Source organism: Falco naumanni, chromosome 1 (genome assembly GCF_017639655.2).
Source record: "Falco naumanni isolate bFalNau1 chromosome 1, bFalNau1.pat, whole genome shotgun sequence".
In the NCBI taxonomy this organism is placed as follows: Eukaryota; Metazoa; Chordata; class Aves; order Falconiformes; family Falconidae; genus Falco; species Falco naumanni.
This window is the reverse complement of record NC_054054.1, coordinates 51,096,066-51,111,009: the sequence shown is the minus strand read 5'-3', so window position 1 is coordinate 51,111,009 and position 14,944 is coordinate 51,096,066. Positions and strand designations below refer to the sequence as shown.

At 37.0% G+C, this 14,944-nt stretch overlaps 1 protein-coding gene across 9 annotated transcripts in view; it reads right to left on the bottom strand.

The window, feature by feature from the left end:
- PPP2R2C (protein phosphatase 2 regulatory subunit Bgamma) overlaps positions 1 to 14,944 on the bottom strand; it is a 207,203-nt gene that overhangs the window by 38,756 nt on the left and 153,503 nt on the right. The window lies entirely within an intron of this gene.

The following is a 14,944-nucleotide window of genomic DNA, read 5'->3' as shown; positions in this document are numbered from 1 at the left end:
GCAACCCAAGCACACAATTCAGTTATATGGTATGTTTAGTTCTAATCCAGTATTTTTTGCTGCTGTTGTGCAGCTGATAGTAAAATGAGGATGAAAGGAGGAACAAAATTTGTTCCCCTGCTTCTGGGCCACTGATGTAACAGAAATACCCTCCTCTGGGAGAAGTCACTCCATAAAGTTCTTTTTAGTGCAGGTTACAAAGATGGCCCTTACCTTGATCCAAAATTTACATTAATCAGACTTCTCCTCTTGATCAGCTAGAATATAAATGAGCAAGCTTGCTTTGTGCTCATGCCAAAATATGTATAATGAGAATATGGAAAATACATAGGGTTCCTGCTGAGCAAAAAAGGTTCCAGAATAAGTCTCCTTGTACGATAATGGAAACATAGCAGCCTCCTCAAAACAGATTAAATTCCCTTTGAAAAGAACAGTATGCATAAAGAAATAGCTGCTTCGTCTTCCTGAAACCATCAAGGAATTCTACAAGAAACTGAATTCTGTAGAAAACAAACTTGCAACTCACAGCTATAGTATATAAAGGACTGGATTTTGTATCATTACTTTGGAATCATTTTTATATGACTTGTGAGTTCACTGCAAGAAGGAAATAATTTGTACGGTCAGATGACAGCTACAGAAAAAAAAATTAATTGGCCCCATTTATTGAAATGCAATGGAGGAGGGAGGCTTTCTTTAGAAAGCCAGACAGAATTTTCCATCATAACTTCACAAGAAAACCAAAATTCTCATCTTTCTAATTTCAATATACGCTGATGTGACACTTCATTTTTACCCCTGTGTGGGATTTGGGTTTTTGCAATTTTTAAGCACTTTCAAAAAATAAACTTCAGCATAACATATCTTCTCAAACCTGGCTGCTCCCTGTGTTTTCCACAGGTTTGTTCCAGCTCCTAATTTTGTCTGCATCTCACACCTACGTTCCAGTGTAGTCCTAGAAAGATTCACTGACTAGCAGTTGAAATCAATAACAATTCATAGAAGCTGCCAGGGCTTCAGCTCAGGGTAATTGATTACTGTGGTCCTGCTGTGGCTCTACACTTAATATAAGCATTTCTCTGAGTGGTTTCCTCTGTTAGTCATTTAATGCACACTATTTTCATTACAAGGAGGGAACTGTGATGCTTACAAATCAAGCTCTACCAGTTTTACACTTCCTACATGGTGATTATATCATTCCTATACCATGTGCCAGCTGAGGGAATTAATTCCAAATAGCTACTTTTCTTCCAGGTTGTTTACATCACGGGAGCAGGGACAGAATCAGGCCTCAGTATGCTTGACATCATGATGTGATTATATCAATCCTATTCTGAAAGAAAGAATCAAACCTAACTTGTAAATAACCAGCCACTTACTCCTTTCTTCTCATTTCTCAAAGATATACCATCTGTTTTGACTGCTGAATAACAATTCTACAATTGGCATGTCACGACACTGTTAGATAGGGTCCAGCTTCTGAATCTCTGTCTTTCAGACCTGTTGTCCAAGAGTCAAGGGTTTCTGGAATAGATTGTCAATAGGTTAATGGATTTGGCCTTTTCTTCAAATTCCAGTGTTTTACCTTAGGCAGAGAGATGACCCAGTATTTATATTCTAAGTACTCCTAATAGCCTCAGTGTCAATGCTTTTATCACACAGCATTCACACCACTGCTTGACTAAAAGCATGTACATGTACATTTTTTTTTAAAAGCCCAGAGAGTTGCAATTACATTGTCTGTACCATTTGACTCTTTTGAAACACAAAACCAGAAACTGCTGCATAAGTGTGAGCTCCTTCAAGCTGTCTTGAACGTAATGTCTGTTAATGCAAGGTATTGATCCATACCGAAAATTACTTGGTAGTACAATGTCAGCCCAATTCCATTTTTAATTCCATTGTCTTTAAAACAATGATTCTTCAGGCATCATACTGGAGTTGGGACCTCTAGCAACAATCTCACACTAGCAGTGATTTCTAAAAATATCAATTTAAATGGGTTGACTTTGATTGGCAATAAAATGTCTCCATCCAAGTTGTTTACATGGTGCTATTATGATAGTAGAAAGGCTTCTGACAGCTTTTTTTTTTCCTGTATTTTTCCTCATATCAGGATTATGAGGTACAGGAAAAGTAAAAACTGCTATGGGGCCTGTTAGCTCTATGTGGATAGCCAAGTCACAGTCAATTACGTTAGGCACTGTGCAAGCGTAAAGTAAAGGTGTTGCTTATAATATAAAGAACGAATACAAGTGTTGACAAAGAAGAGATTAAGTAATGTTACACAGTTCTGCGGGCTTCTGAGGTTTCTTAAGGATTACATCCTAAAGTTAGATAAAAAAGATGTTGTTACTGGAAGAAGAAAAGACATGGTCATAGCTAAGAGGCTGTAGTAGCAATAAACTTCCCAGCTACTCAGCTAGAAGTAGCCATGAAAGAGAATTTGGCCATGTTAGGTAAACAAGAGGTATAAAAACTAAGCTACCGTTGAGCTCTAGCTCACCCAGAGATAGGACGATATATTCAGTACAACCTGCTGTCTTATTAGTAATACACATTTATACAGTGCGGATAATAAGGTCTGCACGCTACAGTGGTGCTCCTTGGGCAACAGCCTCACATTTATGCTCTGCATACCACTCTCAGTACAAGACGGCACGTGCTTCCTCACAATCTATTATCTAAAGCTTCAGCTAGATGCATGCCTAATTGAGCTCTCTTATTTCTGTCTTCCAATACTATAAACTTACAAAACATAAGGAACACAGAGGTTAACATTCAGACCCTTTAAATGTGTTCAGGAACCAAGATGTCACTGGTTTAACGGGCAGCTGATAGGAACCAGACTCCCTAAGGACTCAGGGACTAACAAGATTTGTTCAAGGCTGAACAGAAAGCCAGGGACAGAAATTAAATACTAAACTTCTGAACCAAAGATGCAAATCCTGGACTTTCCGTTTCAAGTTTTATTCAGAATTGGAGATACTTGGCAAGAAATTAAAAGTAGTATTAGGAAATGTTTTCCATTCATTAAAGTTCAAAGCAAAGGAGAGTCAGTATCAACGTCAATGTTTTACAGAGAATGAAACTGAGTCATGAAGTGGCAAAGGCTTGGCAAAGGTCAGCTTAAGGGCCAGCAATAGTTCTAGATTCTGATTTAGTGGTCTCTCCCCTCCCTGCCCACAGTACTCCAGGCATGTGTGTATTCTCATATTCTCTTCTTGGTTAGTTGGTTTTGAGAGGTTCTTTTGTTGTTATTATTACACTTTTGGAATTTTTCCCCAGAATGCTGATTAGTCTAAAGACTCATTCTGATCTTTGTAACATCAGAATTACTTTGTATTCCCATTATCTCAGTAGAATAAAAACAGAAAGCAGCAAGAAAGCCCCAAGTCTGCATTACACAATTACTTGAAAAAAGAATCAACATATTTTAAGTGTACTTAGTCAAATTTTAGGAAATTGTTTTTACTGCCATACATTCAGAAAATGTCACAGACTTTGCTGTATGCGAGTTGGAGAGAAGCAAATCTAATATATGAGAACCTGCCTATGGAGTAGCTGCAACATTTACAAGCATTGAAAGCAGAGAACTGTAGAATAGCACTGCTAGGAATATTTAAAAGTGTGCAAGTTACACCCAAACTTTCTCATAGAAAGGCCTGTTCATACACATTGCAACCATTAATATACTTGCAGAATAATTAATTCAGAAGTAGATACTGGAAAATTTTAATTTATTTAAGAACTGGATTTTTGGCTTGGTTTTTTTCCGAACAGAATGCCTACATTTTCCTCTATAGACACAGTCACATGCCTGCTTCAGCAACAACCATATGCACATTCAAATTTTCAAGAGCAAAGAAATCATTATCTGCATATACACAGCTGAGAGCAAAATTAAGTGGATGAGTCAACAGAGGAAGACCTGCCTTTCTAAATGCATATCTGCATTTTTCTGTGTACAGTACTCAATCACTGAAAGACTGCAAAGTCATATTTAGTTGAAATATTTGCATATTAATTAATTATGTGTCTGAAATTATTGTGGGATGCTTAATGTTACATTTGGAACATAAATACCAGAAGAGCCTCAGGTACATATACATTATTAATAGGTGAGACCTATTAAGTCACCTAGCTCAGCTTCTTTCAGGCAGTACTATTCTACGTAGTATAAGTGGCACCATGTACCACATACTAGCCCGGGTTCCAAGAAAAGAGTGCAACTTCATAAGGCAAGGACAAATTATAAACTAAACCAATATTTAATCATTCATAAACCTGCTTTCCTGAAATCAGTGAGATGTCTAAAAGAGGACTGAGAGGGATCTACTTGGTTTGCTGAATCCAATCCCTGGTAGTACAGACGAAATCCAACATTGTCACAAACGAGTATTTCTCTGTAATACCAGGGACTGGATTCAGCAAACCAAGTAGATCCCTCTCAGTTCTCTTTTAGACATCTCAATTTCGGAATATATAACTTCCTAAACTCCATCTTAAAAGTAGCCAGGGATTGTTTCCCACATAACTTTGAGAGAAGAGATAAAATGTCTTTTTTTTTTTTTAATGAATAACCTATTCAGTAACAGTAACACCATCAAGACATTTCTTCCTCATAATTATTAAAATCCCATGAAGCTGAGGAAGATCTGCTTATCAAAAGGCAGACACAGAACTTCCAGCTGGAGGGTATAGACTTTTTAGAGCATTTTGTGGAAATTTTTCTTTTCCAATGTGCAATTCACTCTTCTATATACCTTTCAGAAAACCCCAATACAGCAGTATTTGTACCCCAGTAGAGTAGAATAATTCCATGTTTTAACTGAAGTTACAATTCAAGTCACAAAGGACTAATTTTTTGCAAGATTTAGCTAGCTCAAAGTGCCTTCTACAGCCTAACACACTGCCCTTCCCTTCATGTTTGTTATGGAAGTAGTCAAATAAAACCATCTTCAAAATACCCAGATACTTCTGAAAAATAGGTACTTTAGAAATACTGATAATGGCTTATGTTCAGAATTTATACTGGTATTTCTGACTGCAACTAACTTTGCACTGCCAAGAAATCCCTGAAGATGAGCAATGTGAAAATGAAAATGAGGAGCTCCATAGTGAAAGTTTTCTAAATCATCTATATTAAATTATACAAGTCAACCAATTAAAACCTTTTGGCAGCACTTATTACCTAGTTGCTCAATTTATGTGAAAGGATTTACAAAAATACCCATCACCTTGGTCTCTAGGTACTGAAGAGAAATACAGATTCCAGGAGTTTGAAACACCAGGATTATTCCCCAAGGCAAAGGGGTTCGATATTCACAGCTTTCTGCCTGTTTGCTCGGTGTGCTTTCAGAACATTGATTCCAGGCAAGTCACACTGCCTGTAGTCAGTATGAAAATAGTCCAAATGGACTTATTCCTAACTCTGGTGCTGTAACTTTGCTAATATTAATATTCCTTTCTTTACAGAGCATTTTTATTCCAAAGGCCCTAAAAGTGACCTCCCTTAGCTACTGCAATTTCATGTGCAATGGCACTACTAAAGTGCAGTCTTTGCCAGTTTGTGTTACGACAACAGAAAAGAGAAACTTCTACATTAATAGAAGTACCCTGGCTACTTAAATATTGACAAAATCTTCCATGGTCTCAGGTTTTAAAGACTCAGAGGAACACAGAGGGACAGACTGCAGGCTTTACAATACCTGAGACAACCGTGTGAGCATTTTTTATGACATCTCTGTTCTTGCATGGAATACTCTTCAAGAGAAAAGATTTTAGCCAATCAGCAAAGCAAGTTACTTTTTTTTTTTCTTCACGTTAATATTCTGCAAAAGATTGGACTTGAAATTAACCTTGCAAAGCACAAACTCACATGGGAATGTGAATAATTAGACTCATTTAAGAGAATTCGCCCCTCTGGCAGAGCTGATTAAATTATTTATACATTATCTTTTCGCATAATTGTACCTAGAATTGTGTAAATGTTTGGGGGGGGTTTCCTAACTTTCAATAAATTCATAATACATACTTTTCAAGTTGGATACATCACCTGCACCTGTGACAACAGAGAATGGCTCATTTCTAAAATGCTTCAATGAGAAATTAATCCAGAGGGAAACAGAAGCATGCAATTTAAAAGCTTCCACAATGACACCATACCGATTAAAACTCATCAACTGAAGAAATAAAATCAGTAAGACAATAAATCTTGGAGTGAATCCTGTTACCTATTTCCACAGGACTGCAGCCACATTACACTAAAATACGAGTGCTACTTAGCTGAGAATCAGCTCCGTGATGTGACCCTTTATCTGTAACTAAATACTCCTTGCTCTACTTCCCAAGTCTCTCTTTGCTAAGGATCTCAGATTCTGGATAAAACCTGAAAATCCTGTCAGAATAAACCACTAGGGTGAAAAAGGAGATCTGGCTGGTGATGCTAACGTTCATTTCAGCTCTACTAAGTGCTCTTTCTCTCTTTGATAGCAATAAACTTGAGAAAGCTTGAGATAATGATATTTCAAAGGGCATTCCTGGTACAAAATAGTAACTTGTTTGCTACAGTCCCAATTAAACTGGAAACCAATTGGTTCTGTGGAGGTCTGTGAAAAGACATCTTTGCATCTATTGTAAAATTCTAAGTGTCTTCTATAGTTACATTGCTTACGTAACTCTACAAACATATGCACACGGTGAAATTCCAGCTGCGTTCTTTAATGTACTATTAAAGCAATCCAAAATGGCTTTTAAGGGCTCAGGATTTCACACTATTCTTTATAATTTGCTGCAAGTCCAGTTAATTTTTTCCCCCCTTTTTGCAATTCACTATACAGTTTCAAAAAACAAGAGTATTTTAATGCCTCTGGTTATGTTTTTCTTTTACCTCTGCAGCAACAAAATAATAGGTATGGGTCTCTATTTGGAGATAAATGCATTAGAGAAGAAAGTGGGTTAGATGAAGAAATCCATTAAACTGATAACATAATCACATACTTATTCATTCAAGTTGTGTATGGACAGGAGTGATAAGTAAGAAAATTACGTATTCTGATTAGCAAATTAATATTTTTATTAAACAATAAATCTGCAGTGCAGTAATTATCCCAAGGCTATAGCTGTGCTCAAATCACCTTAACTTCTTTAAAGGCAACTCCAGAAAAAGGGAGAGACTGGTCTTTGCCAAGAATGCAAAGGCCTCAGCTGTAATTAGTTTTTCACAGCCAGGCTCAACTCTTCCAATTTATTTATTTTTGGAGGATGGCTAGATAGCATATATTTCCATAGCACTATCCCATGCCTGAAGACACCGAGATCTGACACTCCAGCTGTGTATCATTTGCTTTTGCTGCAATGTACATTTCAGCTGTATGGCAGGAGAGTCTCAGACAGTGATTCAATGCTAAAAAAATACTGTTTAACTACCTCTGATACCACTACTTTGGCTATCAGACATGCTCCTTCATCCAATTCTCTCTAACTGGCTTATAGTCAAATTCCTGAGATAGAAGTCAAGTTAAGGTGATGAGAATAGTTTAAAAGCAATTGCTTCTGACAAGGATCATCAAGTATTGTCTGTCAAGAAACAAAACCAATCAAAAATCTTGAACTACCACTATTGCAAATTTATTCACATTTTCACAGCTCCCTAAATTTGGACTTAAAGACTCCTAAAAGATACTGAGAATTGTCTGTATTTCTTGAAAACAAGTCATCCTCGAGGTCCTTATAGACCCTACTCACACAGCCTTACTGCTATAATTATCACGTATTATTTGAATTACAGCAGTTAGTTATAAAGACTGTAATTTGCACCAGATAACATACAAACACACAACTGTTCCTGCTCTGAAAGGCTTAAAAGCTGTATCCAATTAACATATTCTACAATAGATGATGACCACATCAGAAATAATGTTGTGTCCAAGCTGGGTGTAGTTCTGCCTCAACAGAAGCACAAGAACCAATTCAATGCCTGTTGCAGAAGCTGTATCTGTCAGCGTTTACAGGACAGAGTCATTTCGGTGATTCTAGAAATGCAGTTCTCTCTTGGCACTTTGCACTAGGGACACAGAATTTTTCTTACAAATGAGCCTGTTGAGAGTTCATGAAAACCTTCATTTACTATTGGGATTCTATACAGTTCAGAGATGACAACTTACAGTTACACATACTTACTTATTTACTTATTTTATTCCTCAATTGACACTAAAACATTTCTTGTGTGAATTTAATAAAAGAATACCTACTGTATTCTTCCTAACAGGTAGCAAAAGCACACATCAAGGACTTTCCCAGCTACAACATTTCTAAAATCCTCATTCTAGTGGTCACATGAGATACTTTGTTTCAAGCTTAAAATTATTTACTTCATGCCACATTTGGCTACAGTAGTTACAAAGAACAGGTGCCTGATGCATTGTTTAATTACACGCTCATGGAGTCAGCATGTTCCCCAGCCTAGCAGTCAGAGAATTCTTTCCCCCTTTTACATTATTCTTAATTATTATTTATCTAGTATTACATAGACGATTAGGGTGGACCCCTACAGAATCTAAAACAATTTAAAGAAAATCAGGCTTTTTTTGATCGCTGATACCTAGTGATAATACTGCTTAACAACTCCATTGAAATTATGATAGGGTTTTATTCTGTTAAGCACTGTCTTTCTGCAGTTTAATGTATACCAAAATATTCTTACTACAGTACATACACAATTTCAACATTTGAATTCTGCCTAGCTTTGCTTGTTCATATAGGTAAGGTGTGGTATGTAGTTAATATTTTAACATAAAGTGGTTACTGTACTTTGTTCAAACCATCACAGTTTGAGACTTAATGTTACAAACGTCTTATAAAGGAAATGCAAACTAATGTATGAAAAAAAATATAAGAGAAGCCAAAATGCATTTCACTATACCTTTTTTGTCTCCAAAAGTACCGATTAAATTTACTTTAACTCTTACATTGGCTAATGAAGACTCAGTCACCTTCCTATCTCCTGGGATGAAGCTTAAACTTGATATTTGGAAATTCAAGCTATTCTACACCCACCTGACTGCGTGTCAAGACTGTGTCTTGATTTTCATCCGGCTTTATTTTGGATACCATTATTTGTGAACTCCTCAGTACAATGAGGAAGTCCTCCCAACAACTAAACAAGACACAAAGTATTTTTTACTTCCATGTGAGCAAGGATTTATTTCTGAATAAGTCCACCAAGGGAGAATATCAGAATTTGCATGGGTTGGCATTCTAGACAAGAAATAACATATATGTACTTCACCTGACTGTAGCAAAACATTCTTCTTTCCCCTTCAATAACTACTGTAGTCAGAACAAATAGTGGAGTCATACTTGCTTTTCCAGATCCACAACACTAATTGAAAAAGCCCAAAAATACTGTCTGGAAGAGCCCATTTATAAACTTGGTTTGTTTGTTAAGCTTTAAGTCAGTATCGAAAAAGCATGAAAACTCTAGTCAGATAGGAAAGGCATCTCAGGCCTCCCTACAAAACAGAACTTTAGTTTTCTGGGCACCTGAAAAACACAGTATGCATAGCTTATACTACTTAATGCAAAGAATCTTTCCAGGAATGAGGGACTATTTTTCATGATTTCAAGAATTCTCTTAAATACCCTTAATCGCTACCATATGTATACAGGACAGCACTTTCTTGCAGTCCCATCAGCAGCACTTTATAAGCTTTATACTGGAGCTTGTTCTGATCCTGAGCCTTGGTATATGACCTATCATCTGCTGCCACTCATACATATGATGCTTTGCTGACACAGAAATATTCATCATTGGGAATAAGAACTATATAAGAACTACAGTACCTGCTGCCAATGTATTAATCACATCTTGGCAAAACTAAATACTGAATTACACCAGTGTAAATGACCTTCAAGTTATCAGGTGATTTGGTATCTACAGTTGCATTGGTAACTTCAAAATAATTTCTTTTTAATGCACAAATACTCTTAAGCGGAAAGATCTCAAATCCAAAAGTTAACAGGCAAAGTCAATGGAATCTGCCGCTTTTCAGAGCTTCAAAAATCAGATCACCTAAAACCAAACTGAAATTAATAGCTAATCATTGGAAATGGATAACCATGAATTTCCACCTAATATAGTAATTTTTCAAATGAAAAGCTCTTCCATTGCTTCAGGTAAGAGTAACTTAAACACAAAATTCTTGGGAGAAATAAGCAGGCTTAGGTACTACAACACTTTTCCTAAATTCATCATCAAATGACTAAATGCTAAGCATTGGCAATGTAAAGATTAATTTCAGCGGACGACAAAGTTTTTGCTTCTGATTACCTTTTACAAGGTTAGAATCATGACATTTTTTTAGAAAACACTAGATTATTTTTCCCTGCCCATTAAAGCAAGTGATCCCTAGCAAAAAAACATTTTCTAGTGCTCAGTGACATTTTATCCCATTACAGACAATCTCTATGGAACAAAGGTACACCAACTTACATTTTTCCAAAACAAAACCATTTTCCTACCATTTCTTGATCTCTGTTACCTTTTTATAGGATTACTCTCTCCTGAAGAGTTTGCCACTTTATCTAATGCAGACTTAGAGTATGGGTGGAAGTGATGGGAAGTGGGATCTCACCAGGCAACACTGAGATTCTGGGCTGAAATTCCAGCAAACATTTGATTCTAACAGTCTTTGTTTAGCTGAGTATAAAGTGGGGCTGACTGACCTCAGAATTCTACTACAATTACTTTAAAATATTTCTGTTTCAAAGTATTTCATTGTGTTAAAGTGTGTCAATCACTTCAGTAATACAGAGGATGAAAGATCTCTATTGTAACCTGTTTACAGTGTAATTATCAGCAGATGAGAAATGGTAACAGCAAATAATCTAACAGTTGAGTATCGATACTTGGTGTATTCACAAGTTTCATGCAACAATTTTTTTATTTTTTTTTTTTTTAATCCTTTTGCCTCTACACAGCTTTGCAAGAACAAGGCACTGGAACCCTCAGCATTTCTAGTAGTTTACCTCACATTAGAGTACAATGCAGCATTTATCAAAATGCACAAAAAAACCTCCAGCTGACAGTACTCACATGTGAGTTAGGTGTCAAAATCTTTATTACTGTCAACTCTTAATTTTAGTAGAAGCCCAGTACTCCCCTGCTGAAAAAGAAGTGGAGACTTAGAGTGCATTACATCAATCCAGAATCTAATCAACTTGTTGAAAATAGCTTTTATTCCCCTCCATTGTTCAGGTAGGAATGTTTTAATTAGAAATTCTGTTTTAATTAGAAAAGCAAAGCAACTATTTCTCAACAGTTACACTTCAAAAAAACTTGCCAAACTGTGAAAACAGGGTATATAGCGCCTCTGCAATCCTCTACTTACAACTGGCAGACATCTACATTCTCTTTTAATAGAGAGAGACAGAGACAACACATGTGGGAGAGGGAGAGATTCTAGGAAGTAAAGAATAGAAGAACATGGATTTGCGGAAAAGCTACCTGAATGTTGCTAGTAGCTAGAATATGACTCCATAGTATAATATATACCTTTTAAATACATGATACAGATTGGCAGAATGTTTCTTGATACAATAGGAAGTGCTAAAATACATTACACAGAGCTCTCAAAAGAAGAGAAATCATACCGGCCATCTCCCCAAACAGAAAGCCTATGCCTGAAGAAACCAGTGCTGCAGGTGGGGGTGGCAGCCGGTTTTCATGCAGTAAAGAATTTTTTTTTTTTTGAGAGCACAGAAATTACATCCTTGTGCACACAGCTTGTGCACAGTCATCCTGGCTAAGGAATTTTTATAGAAGCAACCTTATCTCCCTCAAGGGCATAAACTTGCCAGCTTACAGCTCCAGAAATACCAAGTGAATACTGCAAATTTGCCTTCAGTTTAGCATCCAAATACTTAGCACTGAGGCAGGTAACAGGCATTTTTCTAAGGCTAACTATCTTCTCCAGCCTTGGGGCTGCTGCCAGAGCGCTATATACGCACTATGTTCAGGTGCACAATGGGCTGCCACCAACTTGGTATCCATCAATGCATCATATTATTTTGGTTTTTTCCGTTTCTTTTTTGTTTGTGGTTGTTTTCTTTGGGGTTTTTTTTGTTTACTTCTTAAGTAAATTAATTTCCCCAAGACATGGTGCCTAATGATCTGACTATCCATGGCATGCTTCAAATACTGGAATACATTAGACTATAAGAAGGCCCTATGGTGATTTGCTAATTAGCTTAACCCTTTGGGGACACGGAAGAAGGAATTTTTTATTAAAACAGGATAACCCTGGACTATATTGATCTGACTGAGAAATGAGTATTTTAGTCAAGATGAGTCTCAAGATGAGTACATGCTGGAAATGGTGATGTTGTTTCCATAGCAATGCCATGACAGCCTCTAGAGTGAAATAGTGTGCTACCAGGAAATGAAGGGAGTTCAAGTGCTATGAGCTACATAGTTCTGTGAGCAATCCAAATACATTCTCATAAAGAATATTTAGTACAGCTAGATAGTCCAAAGATTGCTGCTGATGTTAGGTAAGCCTTATCAGTACACTTCCAGCAGTCCTGTCTTCTCATTCACTACACCCAAGATGACTTATCTAAAGGCTTAAGCTACAGGCAACACTGCTAAGCCATTTCAGACTGAACATCAAAAAATATAGCAATCTCCACCTCACTTCTTTTCCAGTGAAGAATATCATCCATAATTAAGGCCACTGACTCTCATTCTCCATAACACAACCAAACACATTAAACCTTCCAGCAAAGAAAAGCCTCATATGTGCAATTATTTACCAGCTGACATTCCCCCTTCTTTTCCTCTCACCTCCTCCTCTCCCTTGCCTCCTCCTGCCCAAATAACACTGAGCAAATTTGCTTGCAAGTGGGAAGCAATGTACAGAAGTCTTGCATATTCCTCATGAAAATTTACACAGCCGTAGCATGAAACTCACGTGTCTGTTTTTTACCCCAGTTAGTGTTTATGCTAATACAAAAGCAAACCAGACAACCACCAACTGTATTTTATTTGCCTAAGGCTTTACCTAAGGCAAATATTCTGGTTAAATTCTTCAAAGCTGATTTAAAGTATTTTCCAAAGGAGACAGAAAGAGAATTAACTTAAGGGCTACATTGCTTTGCCTTTTCATTTTCAAAGAAATGAACAATTCTCAGTGATTTGTATAACTGCAAAAATAATCGTTATAACCCACTGTTCTTGAATAAAATTCTACAAGACAAAGTACTTTACTTGAAAAACACCCTAGTACACCACTGCCAATCCATCCTTTCTCCAGCGTTTCCCTTGCAATTTGTAAAGATGTTCAAACATGAGCTGAATGTCCAGAAACTCTCCCAGTGTATTTGTTTGTGTCATTGTCACAACCAGCCTCTTGGGTAAACAGATAGTAGTTCATTATGTGTAGCTGTGCTGCCTCTGAGGGAAAGCAGAAAGACAAATACACATCACTATCAGATCCCTTATTAACAAATGCCACTTCAAACCAAAATGTTTTCTATTTATTGTTTTAAACACATATTCCAGGGAATCAAGCCTTGCATGTAAAAGAGCAAAATGCTTCATTTCCATTTTACATGTAGTAAAAAGATGTGAAGCCAGCATCTTTAAGTCTGAGCCTCCTGCTGCCTGTCCCCCTAAGTGTATTGTAGAAAGCACCAAGCCCAGCAACGTTCATTTATAATTCAAACTGTTTGCTTGGCAGAATTTTTCCATCTTAATATGTCTAGTCCTAATTGCAACTGGCACGCCCAATGTTTTTACCAGAAGCTCATCTGCTTCCAGGAGAGTTTTAAGTTTTCTTAAGTTAAACTCGCTCTTTAAGGAGTGTTTAAGGGTTTTCTGCAGGACAGAAATGCAGTTTCTTTATAGGACAGATGTTGAAAACTAGTGAAAAACGTGCCCCTGAAATTTACAAGGACTTACAGGGCTCTATACGGACAAAAAAACACCTGTGGAAAGACTGATTCAAGTTTAACTTACCCCTTTCTTTCAGGTATCATGGTCTTCCAGTTAATTCCCCAAAATGAGCAATATTCTGTAACTATCTCACCTTCTCTTGGAATAAATATCTCAACCTTTCTGTTTATCAAAGAATTAATTAAAAGTAATCTGCCTGATGGCCCAATTTGGACAACTGAGTACAGATACAGCTTATATTGTCTGAAACAGAAATGGATACAGACTATTTAACTTAGTCTGCTCTCTTGAATACATACTGGTACCCAGCCACAGAAGTCAAACTGCTGCCACCGTGGCCAGCTTAGCAAGAACAGTTTGCCCCTAGCATTTATCATCCCTTTACCTAGTGTTCTCTCCTGTCACTGCCTAAACTTTCTCATCACAGTCCTCCCAGATGTTTGTTCATGTGTATCTAAAAGCAGCAGCAATATCTGTATCCCAATCCAGGACAGAAATCCAGTTATACCAAAGTCATCCGCATAAGCATCACAACACCGCTGTCTCACATACAGGAAGTTTCCTACCCTAAAACTCAGAAACACACTCTTAATTTTCCCCCTTGACATCACTCTCAGTACATACTCAGAAACTGAGCATGCTACGATAAATTTTATCATGTTTTAAGAGTTAAATCAATGATTCTATCAGAAACTCTGAAACAATTTTTATCAGTAAATATTCAACAAGAGTGTGCTAATGCTTGAAACAGAGTCCACGTAACCATCACCAATATAGGAGCTGAACGCACGTGAGTAAAAGCCATAACACCCTGAAGAGGTTTTCAACCTCAAATAATTTTGCTATCTATAATGTTCCATTCAAGACACATGGTAGTAGTTACAATTTAAGACTGGTTTTCAGCTCTTTCCTAGTATATCGCTAGAATTTGAAACATTGGAGGCCAAGTGCTTCTGAAGCCTGCATACAAGTGTTCTCATACAAAGC